Source organism: Myotis lucifugus, unplaced genomic scaffold, assembly GCF_000147115.1.
Source record: "Myotis lucifugus unplaced genomic scaffold, Myoluc2.0 scaffold_52, whole genome shotgun sequence".
NCBI lineage: Eukaryota > Metazoa > Chordata > Mammalia > Chiroptera > Vespertilionidae > Myotis > Myotis lucifugus.
The window spans coordinates 1,564,574-1,578,567 of NW_005871100.1; the positions used below are offsets into that span (position 1 = coordinate 1,564,574).

The following is a 13,994-nucleotide window of genomic DNA, read 5'->3' on the forward strand; positions in this document are numbered from 1 at the left end:
ACAACCCTTTGGGGGTCAAACGACCCTTTCACAGGGGTCACCTAAATACATCCTGCATATCAGATATTTACATTACGATCATAACAGTAGCAAAATTACAATTATGAAGTAGCAACGAAAATAATTTTGTGGTTGGGGGTCACCACAACATGAGGAACTGTATTAAAGAGTCGCGGCATTAGGAAGGTTGAGAACCACTGATCTAGGAGGTGCTGAAGGATCAAGAACACTGGAGATCCCAAAATCAGTTTAGCAGAAAATGAAAGAAATGAAGTAAATCATAAATACTATAAATATTTAGATGGCAAAGGAATAAGACTATCTAGAATATTTTTCTTTTTTACTTTTAATCTTACATTACCTTAATACACTGTTAAGATGTTAAGAGTTAAATACAATTCTCCAAAGGCAGAGCCTACCCTGAAACCAAGCCCTCAGTGAGTGTCTGGGGAGATACTTCTCAAGGCCACTCTAGGCAAATCCAGGAAGTGTTCTGAATTATCAGGGCCAACGTGACTTACGGGGAGAGTGGGAGGAGAGAAAAGGCATTTTTTTTAAAAACGTTATACAAGCAATAAGTGGTCATTGAAAAAAATATTCACAAGTCATTTCTTTTAACAGTTCTAACATCTTTCTTGAAGTGAACAAAATACTCAATGACCCTCTGTAAAATCCTTAACTCCTCTCCTTGAGAAAAATCCTTTAAAAAAAATCACATTTCATAATTTTACATCTGAAAGGTCGATCCCTGGCATGTTGTGGAGAACAGTTAGGTGCTCTCCTACGCTCTCTACCACAAAGTGAGTCACTCCACCACCAATCCTCCAGTCCTGGTGACTCCTCCCTCCCCAAGTCCAGCAATCACTAAACCCAATTCTTCCTATGTTTCTGTGATAACTTCCTCCTCCCAGCACATCATAACCATTTCCCACATAAAGTACCATACTATTCTCCAAACTGGTCTGTAAATAAACTTTTTATATTTATTTTTATTATTGACAGTATTACAGATGTCCCCCATTTCCCCCCTCCTTCTGGCACCTGCCCCAACCAAGGCCTTCAAGGCATTACAGTCTGTGTCCATGGGCTATGCATATCTATATATATAAAAGGCTAATATGCCAGTTTTGGCCCAATCCCCACAGGCCAGGCCAAGGGACCCCACCGGTGCACCTGTGGGGATTGGGCCGAAACTGACTCTCTGACATCCCCCGAGGGGTCCCGGATTGCGAGAGGGCACAGGCCAGGCCGAAGGACCCCACTGTACACGAATCTGTGCGTGAGGCCTCTAGTATGCATATAAATTATTTGGTTAATCTCTTCCCAAGTCCCCTCCTCTCCCCTTCCCTCTGAAATCTGTGAGATTGTTCCATGCAGCCATGTCTCTGGACTTATTTTGTTCATTAGATTCCACATGTAAGTGAGGTCATGTGATATTTGTTTTTCTCTGACTGGATTATTTCTTTTAGCATAATAATCTCCAGGTCCATCCATGCTGCCACAAAGGGTAAGAGACCCTTCTTTTTCACAGCTGCACAGCATTCCATTGTGTAAATATACCACAGCTCTTTTATGCACTCGTCTGCTGATGGGCACTTGGGATGTTTCCAGATCTTAGCTATTGTAAGTAATGCTGCTAAGAACATTTTAAATGTAAATTGGTGTTTTGAATAGCTATGTTAACAGAAAGGTGTAAAAATGATTTGAGTGTCATAGGTGTGTATAATTCTGGCAACTGGATAAGACTAAATAACCACAGTAAAGTTTCTTATTATGACCATTTCTGATCCATTATCTTTATAAAGTAAACACATACTTAGTTTTTACTTATTTCTTATTTATCCTTTTATGATCTTAATGATTTGGAAATATATTTATAGTTTTAAAGTTCTTGGGGTGCTAATTCTAATCACATCTGCTGACTCACACCTCATATATTTTTTATTTTTAATCGCAAGTTCACTTTCAATAGAATGTAACTATTTTTGTCAGTTTACGTTTTAAATTGAATATACTAGCATTAGTTAGTAAAATGATATAGGTTTAAAGTGTACACTTCTAGAATACATCATCTGTATATTGTATTGTGTGTTCACTACCCCAAATCATGTCTCTTTCATCACCATATACCCTTTCCTGCCTTCCCCCACCCTCATTTCCCTCTGGTAATGACTATACTATTGTCTGTCTATGAGGTCTTTGTGTGGGTTGGTTTTTTTTCCTTAATCCCTTCACCTTTTTCACCCAGCCCCTCTACCCTTGCCCACCTCTGACAACTAGGAGTCTGTTTCTACTTTGTTAATTTTGTTCTTTGGATTCCACATGTAAGTGAAATCATATGGTACTTGTCTTTCTCTGAGTGGCTTATTTCACTTAGCACAATACTCTCCAGGTCCATCCATACTATCACAAAAGGTAAGATCACCTCATACCTGTCAGAATGGCTATCATCAATAAATCCACAAATAACAAATGTTGGCAAGAATGTGGAGAAAAGGGAACCCTCGTGCACTGCAGGTGGGAATGCAGATTGGTGCACCTACTGTGGAAAGCAGTATGGAGTTACCTCAAAAAATTTAAAATGGAACTGCCTTCTGACTCATAGATTCCATGTCTGGGAATTTGACGGAGGAAGCCCAAAACACTAATTCAAAAGAATATACACACCTATGTTCACTGCAGCATTATTTACAATAGGCCATATCTAGAAGCAACCCAAGTGCCCATCAGCAGCAACCCAAGTGCCCATCAGTAGATGAGTGGATAAAGAAGCTGTGGTAGCCCTATCCAGTTTGGCTCAGTGGATAGAGCATTGGCCTGTGGACTGAAGGATCCCAGGATCGATTCTGGTCAAGGGCACATGCTCACGTTGCAGGCTCAATCCCCAGTAGGGAGTGTGCAGGAAGCAGCCAATCAATGATTCCCTCTCATCATTGATGTTTCTATCTCTCTCCCTTCCTCTCTAAAATCAATAAAAATATATTTAAAAAAAAAAAAGAAGAAGAAGAAGAAGCTGTGGTACATTTACAGAAGGTAACTATTTTTCTATAGAAGTCCCATGTAGGTTTTAGAATACTTTTGCCAACCTCTTCTGGGACATTGTCTACTTTGAAATTTCCATAATATGGAATAAGAGATGTGACACTTTCTACTGAATTATTTTTTTTACTTCATGGCTTGACAGCCAATTTATAGTACAAAAAAAAATCACTTCACTTCAATGACGCCCTATAATCTATGAAGTCATTTAAAACTGCAACCAGGAATCACAATTAAAACTCAACCACAGAAATCACCAATGCAAATAAATGCACACAGGCACCAAATCAAATAACAGAAATCTGGCACTCTCTCTCCAGGGAACACATCCCTGCCTTTCCCTTTCCCTTACCTCCCCCCAATCCCCACCTCTCTAGGCCTGTAATTATTAGCTTCCTCACTCCCAAGCTCCACTGGCCCTTCCTTTACCTCTATAACTTGTTTCCCTAAGCACATTTCTTCTAGAAATTACTTCTTCTACCTCTATAATTTATCAAATAAATGTTCTCTTACAAAAAAAATAAAATACATAACAAATCTTCCATAGAAGGGCAAGTTCACAGAAACTCAGGCAATAACCACCTCCTTATTTAAAATTCTGCTTTGTGGTTGCTGGCAATTTTTTTTTAACCTCACTTATAAGAGACATGCCCATTCAGGAAACATCCTGAATTCAGAAACATTAAAATGTGTGTGTGTGGGTAAAGGATGTGTGTCTTAAAACCAAGAAAATGTAGTATGTAAGACAGAAAGCAAGTTTATAACTTAAAATGGGAACCACAACTGGCTGAAAAGCCAGACAGTATCGACAGAGGGAGAAAGCATGTTCCCGCCTGCACCAGCGCACATGGAAAGCCAGGCCACCTGAAGGCTCAGGAGCACACTGGAATAGAGCGCCCGCTGCAATCTACCTCCACATTCCAGTGAGCGTGACAGCGCTTTCTCCCAAGGACAGCACACAAGGTGGGATCCTTATAACTCACTTTCATTACAGAACAAGTTCCCTTCCAAATGGCTCAATACATATTTCTTCAAATATGTCAATTTAACAGAGTAAGAGTAACATCTTACTTCTTTCTGATGACTTGAAAAGGCTCTGCTTTGATTCACTACATGAGTTTATAATGAATTCTCAGAAGACAAACTTATTTCAAGCTACTCCTCCTCCAGGTACAAGTGCACACACACAAATAATACCAATTAAAAATAAAACAAAGTTTTCTTAAATATAAATCTTACTTACTGCCCTCAATCACAGAATTCTAAAATAAAAACTGAATTTTATAATAGACACAAAACATGCTAAGATCCAGTGAAGTTTAAAAACCAACAAAACCAAGACTAAGAATTTGCTGAAAATATTTATCTCATGTTTTTGGTTTGTTCTTAAACATTTTAGAAGATGGGGGACAAGGAAATGAAGAGGGAGTTTGCTCATAAAATTTGTATCATGTTCACAGACGACACAATGAATTACTAGGTGCATAAACGGAAGTACATGAAAGAGGGAAAGGTATATGAGATAGGCAGTCCCTGATTTAAGGGCAGTCTATACAGACGGACACTCATTGTGGCATTTTGAAATTTTTCCCATCCTGCCAAAATGCCACCAGCAGTAGATAACCACTCACAACACTCTGAATCACTCCCTCTGTGATCACTTTGGACCTCCTATCTGAACCTCTGCTGAGCCAGCTGCCTAAACCCTGAGGAGCTTCCACCTAGTCAGTCAATTCTGTTCTTCAGTTACTGGACTTGGTATTTTGATATATTCACAGATTTTTTTTTTAAGTTGTTGTGGGCTAGTCTAACATTTAGACTATCATCTCTATGAGTATGAATTTGAAACTCTAAATTACCAACTTATATTCAAATTTCTATAATTCATCCTCTTCTGGAATTTGACTATAAATATATCCAGCATGAAAAACAAGTCCAGTTCTCCTTGCTAACTGTGAATGTTTGTATAGTTAAGTCAATATACATATAACAAATAAAATTCAAAAATTCAGATCTAGCTACTTTAGATAAGGCTTCAAAAGGTATAAATTAATAAGCTCTATGCTGAATAAAATTCTCTTTTGAGTTGTCAAAAAAGAGACAACAGGCCAAAGATGGAGTCACTTGTGTTAAGTCCCAAGTCAGCAAATCAAGGCTTAATACCTCACGTAATTGCAATTTCAGCCTCTCCCAGGAATGTAACCTATAACCAGTCAATCTGAAATTAGCTGATCAACACTAGTGAGGTAATCTGTCAGACAGACCCATCTTCCCCTAAAGCAGTGGTTCTCAACCTTCCTAATGCTGCGACCCTTTAATATAGTTCCTCATGTTGTGGTGACCCCCAACCATAAAATTATTTTCGTTGCTACTTCATAACTGTAATTTTGCTACTGTTATGAATCGTAATGTAAATATCTGATATGCTATCTGTGTGTTCCGATGGTCGTGACCCACAGGTTGAGAACCGCTGCAAAGAAAGATGACCTTGCCTGAAACTATTGGCTCTTTCCTAACAACTTTCTTATCTGGCCCCACCTTTGCCTATAAAAGCCCTTCATTATGTACAGCCCCAGTATCCGCTAGATGGGATGCTGCCTGATTCCTGAATCACTGAATAAAGTCAATTAGATCTTCAAATGTATTCAGCTGAATTTTGTTTAACACAATTTAGATGCATATTTCTCTAAGGAATCAACTTCTATGAATTCAAATATAAAGCTGTGAGGAGTCCAGGTGACTAAAAAGGGTCTGTTTTAAAGATTCTGACTCACCTAAATCTTTTGTTTACAGTATCCCCAAGCAGAAGACTACCTATTGGTTAAGATATCAAATAAGCGATATAGAAAACTTTAATGACTTTAGCCAAATATTGACACACAAAAGACTGTTTTCTAAATATATTATACAAAAAGTAAATGTACAGAATACTAAGACTGTGTACAACTATTTCACATGGTCAAAAGAAATACATTTGTGCTTTTAAAGTTCAAGGCCAGAGTATTAAGATTTAAGGATATTTACTTTAAAGAGACCAATAATAAACATAATAATAGAGTAACAATAAGATAATGGAGTAAGTATAAGAAACAAGCCCAATCACTTTTACCTCAAATTTGAGGTAAAATGGAAATGCTTTTTATTTCTTAAGTAACTGAAATTCAACTAGATTATGCAAAGTAGCCAATTCAATTTCATAATATAAAAAGGTATGGATATAATCAACAGGTACATTTACTAAACCCTACTTTTTACTTACTCACGGAAAATGAATGGGAAAAAGTGCTCTACTGTCACCACTATAACAGTGTGGCTGAAACACTATCTTATCAGAGACTCCTAAACCAATTTGAAAAAAAAAAAAAAAAAAAAAAAAAAAAAAAAAAAAGCTACTCAAAGTAACATGTCCATTTCAGTGTTAAATTCTACCTCTCCCAACATTTTTTTTAATGAGTAGAAATCCCAGATTGTTAAATGCTCCTACGTTGATTATCCTTTGGATGGATCCCAGATTGTAGGATCCATCTCTGTTTTAGTCAGTTTCATCTCAAGTTCCTAACACCATACCTTGAGAGTATTCACAAAACATTTGTTGAATTAAGTCAACCTTTCAATTGGATTCACTGTTTACTGGTACTCTTCCGACTTATTCTATTTCAAACCAAATTGTACATCTGAAAAATCTAAAATTTCTCATACACTTTTGAAGTTTGTCCTTCTATTCATGCAATTTTGGGAAAAGCTCTCATTTTTCCTTTATTTTATCCCATTTATTTAAAGTCAGGAGTGAACTATTTGATTTTTTTTTCAAGTCTATTTCAAAATGTACCAAAACCATATGGAAAATCTCTCCCAGGGTTTTGAATATCTAGAGACATTGTGGTCAGGAAATAATGGTACAACCCTTTAAAGCACCAGGCCTAATTAGAGCACCAGTGGGCCTCCAAGGCTCATGGTGGTGCTTCCTGTCCTTTTAAATGTTACCTGAAACATGAAGTTCATTAAATCTAAGCAATCCTCATTTAAAACATTAAAGCACAGGACTTACCATTATATGTTATTCTTGGCTTTGTTAAACACATCACAAGATGTAAATCCATTTCATCTGAGGGTACAAATTTTGAGCATACAGGGCACTTAAATCCTAAAAAGTAAAAGAGAACCATGTTACTTAACTATTCTGAATATCCAACTATGATTTTTTTACAAGCATGGAAGATAAAGAGCATTTCAAACTTTAATATTACATTTATAATACTATACTACTTATGTACAACTTGGGATATTACAGTTTGTGACTGTAATATCCAACTTAAATCAGTTTATGAAGATCATCCCATTTCCAATAAAACAAGTTCAAATGAGGAGAATTTGGTTCACTACAAAACTCCCCTATCTTTTTCTAATTTAAGGGCCCAATCGCTCTCATATCATTCTCATTTTTTTTACATAAACCTGAACTTATGATTGTATTCTAACTGTGCTGTGGAAATTACCTTCCCCAGCTCGGTATAGAACAATTTGAGTCACAGATTTTTTAGCTAGACCTAGCAGTACCTTAGAAACTACTCCACTTTTAAAGATTTATCTGGTGAAGAAAGTGCAGCCTTTCAGAACAGCAAACTCAGGTCCAGAATCTAAGACTGCTGGCCTCTAGTATAGTGGCCTTTCTGCCACACCATGCTACTGAAGTCACAATGGGAACAGAAAATAGCAGCATACTTCTCAGGCAATCTGGACACCTAAATATTAGCTAGTTTCCTACACTATTCAATCTGCACTACTAAGTATTTGCCTGAAGTACTCTATTGAAAAAATAAACGGTATACTGAGAGAGAGAATGTGTTATGCATTCAGCTCTATCCTGCCCCTCACTGTCCCATCCATGGTTCCTTGCTATTTCCCTGCTGCTCTCCTGCTCCCTCCCTGACATCCTTAAGGGGCTTGACACCTGATCCAAGAAAGCCACTTTACAGTTTAGCTAAGAACAACAATCAGAAGTGGCACAAAAAGATGGCCTGAGCCAATGATTTTTTTTTTAAATGTGACTAAAAAACAGCAAGAGAAGACACTGGTGAGCTGCAAAGGGCTGAAGCCAAAAGGTCACATTTAGGTAAAAGAGAGAATGGCGTGTCCATCCTGGCACATGTGTAAGCTGAACTCAGAACAGACACTATGGAAAAAGAGGAACTCAGCACACATGGCGATCTTGAGGCTGATGTGCAGAAGAGCGTAAGAGCTGTGGAGACAACAGCTGGTAAGATGGGTGGTGACAGAGGCCAACTTCAGGCCGGCACTCTCCACTGTGGTACACACATTCTCACGGGCACCGCCTCCCTTCTTTGTGTGACTGAAACTCACTGCAACCAATGAGTCAGACTAGAGTAATACCGCAGGCAGAACTACAAATTAGGAAAAGGTTTTGGCATGGTACTTAATCCAGGTATTCAACCCCTAAAAGAGATATATGGCGTTGTTAGAAACAAAAATAGAATATTGGGGACTAGCTTTGGTTATGGGAAATATTCATCATGCTCTGTTAACCATGATTGCCTTGTTCTGGTTAAAAGAAAGAACAATCTAACCTGGCTGGGAGTTGTATGCCCCTGGGAACCTGGGAGCCAACCTTAGACCTGGGAAGTCAACCTTGGAATGTGGCCCATTCCCATTCAAGAACTGCCTATTATCATGGAAAGATTAACAACCTTGTTGCCCAAACAATGGAGTCCCACCCCAGCCTGCACTGCTTACTTCCCCATGCCTGTAATCCCTACTTCCCCGTGAAATCTTCGTTTTACCCAATAAGAGCAGCTGGCTTATGGGGGGCTGCAGAGCAGACTTCTGCGGATGACCTGCTGCTCTCCCATACTGCTGGCAGTATTGGAATAAATGCTCATATAGGAGTCAAGCCTGTCTCTGCTTAACAGGCAGCATGGACCCATTGACTGTCCAGCTTCATATTCGAACACTATTTTCCACACTGTATTAAAGCATTTTTTTAAACTAGAAATTCAGTTTTGTATATTGTTTTCTCTCTTTGGGCTTTAGTTTATCTCTACATTAAAATATGATTACTCATCCCAGATCAGCAAAAACTCAAAAGCTTGACAATGCATTGCTGGTGAGGCTGCGGGACACAGGCACTTCATCCACTGCTTGAGGGAATGTAAAATTGCACAACTCCACAGAAAGTACTTTGCAATATCTAACTAGATTACGTCTGTATTTATTTTAGCAATCCCATTACTAGGATCTCACCCTGAAGGTATGTCCCCAACAATACAAATAACATATGCACAGACAGAGAATTCTGGGAAGACTCGGAGCAGGAAGAATCTGTCTCCCCACCTAGGCAACTGCTGCACTACGGCATCTACCTGACGTCACTATTTTGGAACTCTGGAGTCTACTGAAGGCTCCCAGCTCCCAGGGGAAGACTTGAACAGTATACTGTGGTTAATTTTAGCTCAGCTCAGTAGCAGCTGCCCTTCCTCCACCCCAGTCACATGACAGGCGGCGATACACTTGTTCCTGGAGCAGCTTGCACAGAGCTTGCAGGAGCCAAGGTGGGCAAAAGACCCTGTCCTCCAAATACTGGGAACCTTTTCTCTGATAGCTGGTTGCTGCTTCTGACCCAGGAGGACAGTGAGAAGGGTACTCACTGTCCTTGGGCCACCATGCTTTTGATTTAAGCTCCTTGTACTCTGGCTGAAAAGACTTCAGCCCCACCTTCCATCTACAATTGCCTGAGAGACTCCAACTGAGAACCCCTGAATCCCATCAATTGATCCCCGTTACTCACAGAACCCTAAGAGAGAAATAAATTTATGTTTTCATTAAAACACACAGTAATTTATTGTGGCACTCTTTGAAATAGCCCAAGGTCAGCAACACATAACAGATCTGGTGAATAAAACATTATTCATCTACACAATGGAGTACTATGCAGCTATTAAAAAAGAAATGGAAGGTAATATAAACTAATATAGAGAGGTTGATCCAGGCTTAAATCTGCTCTGAAGGTTTCTTTGCAGATTGAAAAAAGATGTGTGGTGGGCAATTTCTTTTCCCTCGTTTGGTTCCTGATTTTTTAGGAAACAAAAGTACTTAGGGAATAGCATTTTTACATGGTTGGCACACAGTTTACCTGACAGTGCCCTCGCTGTTAAGAAGAGGGACTTCTCCATGTTCACTGTAATAAGTCCCACACCACCTGGGTGCAAGTTTAGGAGAATGTGAATGGGACCTACAGGAACATCTACTCTAATCTCCTTCTTAAGATAAGAAAACTCAGTGAAGTGAAATAGCAGTAGGGCCAGGACTAGGACTCTCTTCATTGCACTCTGTACTACACACACCTACCAGATCTCTCTCATAAGCATCCTATATAATAAAGAGCGAATATGCTAATTAGACCTAACAGCAGAACGACCATCCGGACGACCTTCTGGACGAAGCCAGGGCTGCAAGGGCCGAGGCATCGGGGGCTGTGAGGGCCCAGCCCCTTGCACGAATTTCGTGCATCGGGTCTCTAGTTTATAAATAAACAATTTACAGTATTGTGAAGGGGGGGAGGGGGAGGCCACATGCTAACCTGACAAGTTCAGGGAAGGCCTGCATGGCAGTCTTGCAAGCTTAAAGACCTAAAGTAACCACAAAGGATGATGTGAAATTAAAACTTTAACTAAAAGCAGTTATAGTGGGTAGTCAAGTCCTAGGCCGGTATTTTTCCTGACAAGGTCAACCTTTATCTTAAATGAGCCTATCTGCCTTTTTGCATCTACAATAACGTATCCTTGAAATGTTTGGATAATTTGCAACTTCCCTCTTTCCAGACCTCTTGGGGCACAACCTAATGTGCCTGGGTGGGCGCCAAGGCAGATACCACAAATTCCTTCATTGTTGCTATCATGTTAATTGCTGACTGTTAACTCTCCATCTATCATTTCACTTTTTCTCCAATCCCAGGTCCGTCCCCGTCCCCGCCTTTGCTTTCAACCACCTCTCTAATCTACCTCCAATGGATTTCATGTAACCCACCTACTTCCCCTCCTTTGATTTCAATGTATAAAAATAGATGAGAAACCACCATTCTCTGGAGCATTATCCCAATCCATTGAGATAGTGCTTCCTGGTAATTGTCGACAGTTTGACTCAAATAAACACAAAAATTCCTTACAGGTTCAAATGTTTTTACGTTAACAGTATCTTATACACAAAAATGTTCTATCCATGCAACCTTTAGAGAAGATCTATTCTGAGCTTGTTTATTTTCAAGGAGAAGGGATAACAGGTATATATGTTTATTTCTTTTTTTAAAATTTATTAAATCTTTATTGTTCATATTATTACAGTTGTTCCTCTTCCCCCCCCCCCCATAGCTCCCCTCCACCCGGTTCCCACCCCACCCTCTGCCCTTACCCTGACCACTGTCCTCATCCATAGGTGTACGATTTTTGTCCAGTCTCTTCCTGCACCCCCCAAACCCTTTTCCCCCCGAGAATTGTCAGTCCACTTCCCTTTCTATGCCCCTGATTCTATTATATTCACCATTTATTCTATTCATCAGACTTTTTATTCACTTGATTTTTAGATTCACTTGTTGATAGATATGTATTTGTTGTTCATAATTTTTATCTTTACCTTTTTCTTCTTCCTCTTCTTAAAGAATACCTTTCAGCGTTTCATATAATATTGGTTTGGTGGTGATGAACTCCTTTAGCTTTTTCTTATCTGTGAAGCTTTTTATCTGACCTTTAATTCTGAATGATAGCTTTGCTGAGTAATCTTGGTTGTAGGTTCTTGCTATTCATCACTTTGAATATTTCTTGCCACTCCCTTCTGGCCTGCATAGTTTCTGTTGAGAAATCAGCTGACAGTCGTACTCCCTTGTAGGTAACTGACTGTTTTTCTCTTGCTGCTTTTAAGATTCTCTCTTTGTCTTTTGCTCCTGGCCTTTTAATTATGATGTGTCTTGGTGTGGTCCTCTTTGGATTTCTTTTGTTTGGGGTTCTCTGCGCTTCCTGGACTTGTAAGTCTATTTCTTTCATCAGGTAGGGGTAGTTTTCTGTCATTATTTCTTCAAATAGGTTTTCAATATCTTGCTCTCTCTCTTCTTCTGGCACCCCCATAATTCGGATGTTGGTACGCTTGAAGTTGTCCCAGAGGCTCCTTACACTATCTTCGTATTGTTGGATTCTTTTTTCTTTTTGCTTTTCCGGTTGGGTGTTTTTTGCTTCTTCGTATTTCAAATCTTTGACTTGATTCTTGTGATCCTCTAGTTTGCTGTTGGATCTCTGTATAATATTCTTTATTTCAGTCAGTGTATGCTTAATTTCTAGTTGGTTCTTTTTCATATCCTCGAGGGTCTCATTAGATTTCTTGTAGATCTCATTAAGTTTATCGGCAGTTTCTAGAAAATTATTGAAAGACCTTAAAAGTGTGGTTTTGAACTCTATATCCAGTAGTTTGCTTTCCTCCATTTCTGTCATTTGTGACCTGTTTCTTTGTCTCCGCGTTTTGGCTGCTTCCCTGTGTTGATAGAGTGGCTTTCTGTGCTAGGTGTTCTATAGGGCCCAGTGGCTCAGCCTCCCCAAATACCTGAGGTGGACACTCTTGGTGCACCCCTTTGTGGACTGTGTGCACAGTCTTGTTGTAGTTAAGCCTTGATTGTTGTTGGTATCACTGGGAGGAATTGACCTCCAGGCCAACTGGCTGTGAGAATCAGCTGTGTCTACAGTGAGAGAACTTCTGTGCTGGAGACACCCTTCTGGGGCAAGACTTGCTTCAGTGTGGCTTTGGTGCTCACTGAGTCTGCCCCCTGAGTGTGTCCCTTATGGATCTGAGGAGTTGTAATCTGGATGGTCCCACTCTGACCACTGGGTACACTGGCACTTGGATCTCTAAGGAGGTGCTAATTTAGCCTCTGCCTGAGGTTACCGAGCAGGAGCTTTGGAGAGATCTGCAGATTCCTCTTCTTTGTTTGGGATTTGAAGGTGCCCAGATGAGGCCCAGCTGTGAAGCAATGCAAGCTGCTGTGGGGCCTTGGTCCTTCTTTTGGATGTTCTGGGTCTCTCTGACCCAGCTGCAGTTTGTTAGGTAATTTTAGATTGCAAAGGACCAGGTCATTCATATGCAAAAGCCTCTGCGCACAGCTTGGGTAGGGTGGGGTCTCAGGGAATCAACAGGGCAGAGCAAACAGCTATGGCTGATCCTCAGTCCTGCCCTAAGAGGCCCCGGGTCTCAGTGTCCCTCGGTAATCGCTAAAAGCACCTCTGAGAGAAAGCTGCCCTCGAGTTCCGCCCGATGCCAGATAGTCCAGTTTCTCCCCATATGAGTCTGGATCCCCAGAGACTCGCCCTGAACTGGAGTTCAGAACAGTCGGGAGCTTGCGTCTCCCTCCCGATTGAAAAAGACAACCACTTCCTCAGTTGCCAGCCCTTTCCGCGTGCACCTCCGTACCTCTGCACTTTACTTCCGCACCTCCTCTGAGTCTCAGTGTGCTTTTCTCTTTCCTTCTAGTTGTAGAATTTCCACTCAGCCAGCCTTCCTGTGGTTTTGGATGATGTCCATTTTGTATTTTATTTGTAGTTTTGAAATGGTTGTGCAAGGCAGCAATTTCAGGTGTTTATCTATATGTTTATATGGTTTTCTGTCCTATATGTTTATTTCTTCAACAGATTCATAATCTACAAACATGCCCGGTTTTTGCTTTTCCTTTTATTTTTTTCATTATTTTATTATTCCTTTTATCAAAGTCTTCTATCTAGCCTGTCAATCAACTTTCTGCCAATCTCCCCCCAATATCCCATTATTTCTCATCCTATATTTTGCCTTCTTTAATTGTCTAGATTGTTTTAAATACATATAACCTACAAATATGATAGATGAGAGCAACTATGAAAAATACTAATGGTCGGCCATTCAGATAGCTGTCACAAAATACTAGAGATTAG

At 39.9% G+C, this 13,994-nt stretch overlaps 1 long non-coding RNA gene across 9 annotated transcripts in view; it reads right to left on the reverse strand.

Moving 5' to 3' along the window:
• The window catches only part of LOC102434799, a 94,636-nt gene that overhangs the window by 23,352 nt on the left and 57,290 nt on the right, over positions 1–13,994 (reverse strand). For all 9 annotated transcript variants that reach the window (XR_002829270.1, XR_002829271.1, XR_002829272.1 and 6 more), the window contains exon 2: positions 7,088–7,183. This is a non-coding gene — a long non-coding RNA (uncharacterized LOC102434799). The remainder of the gene's footprint in view (positions 1–7,087; positions 7,184–13,994) is intronic.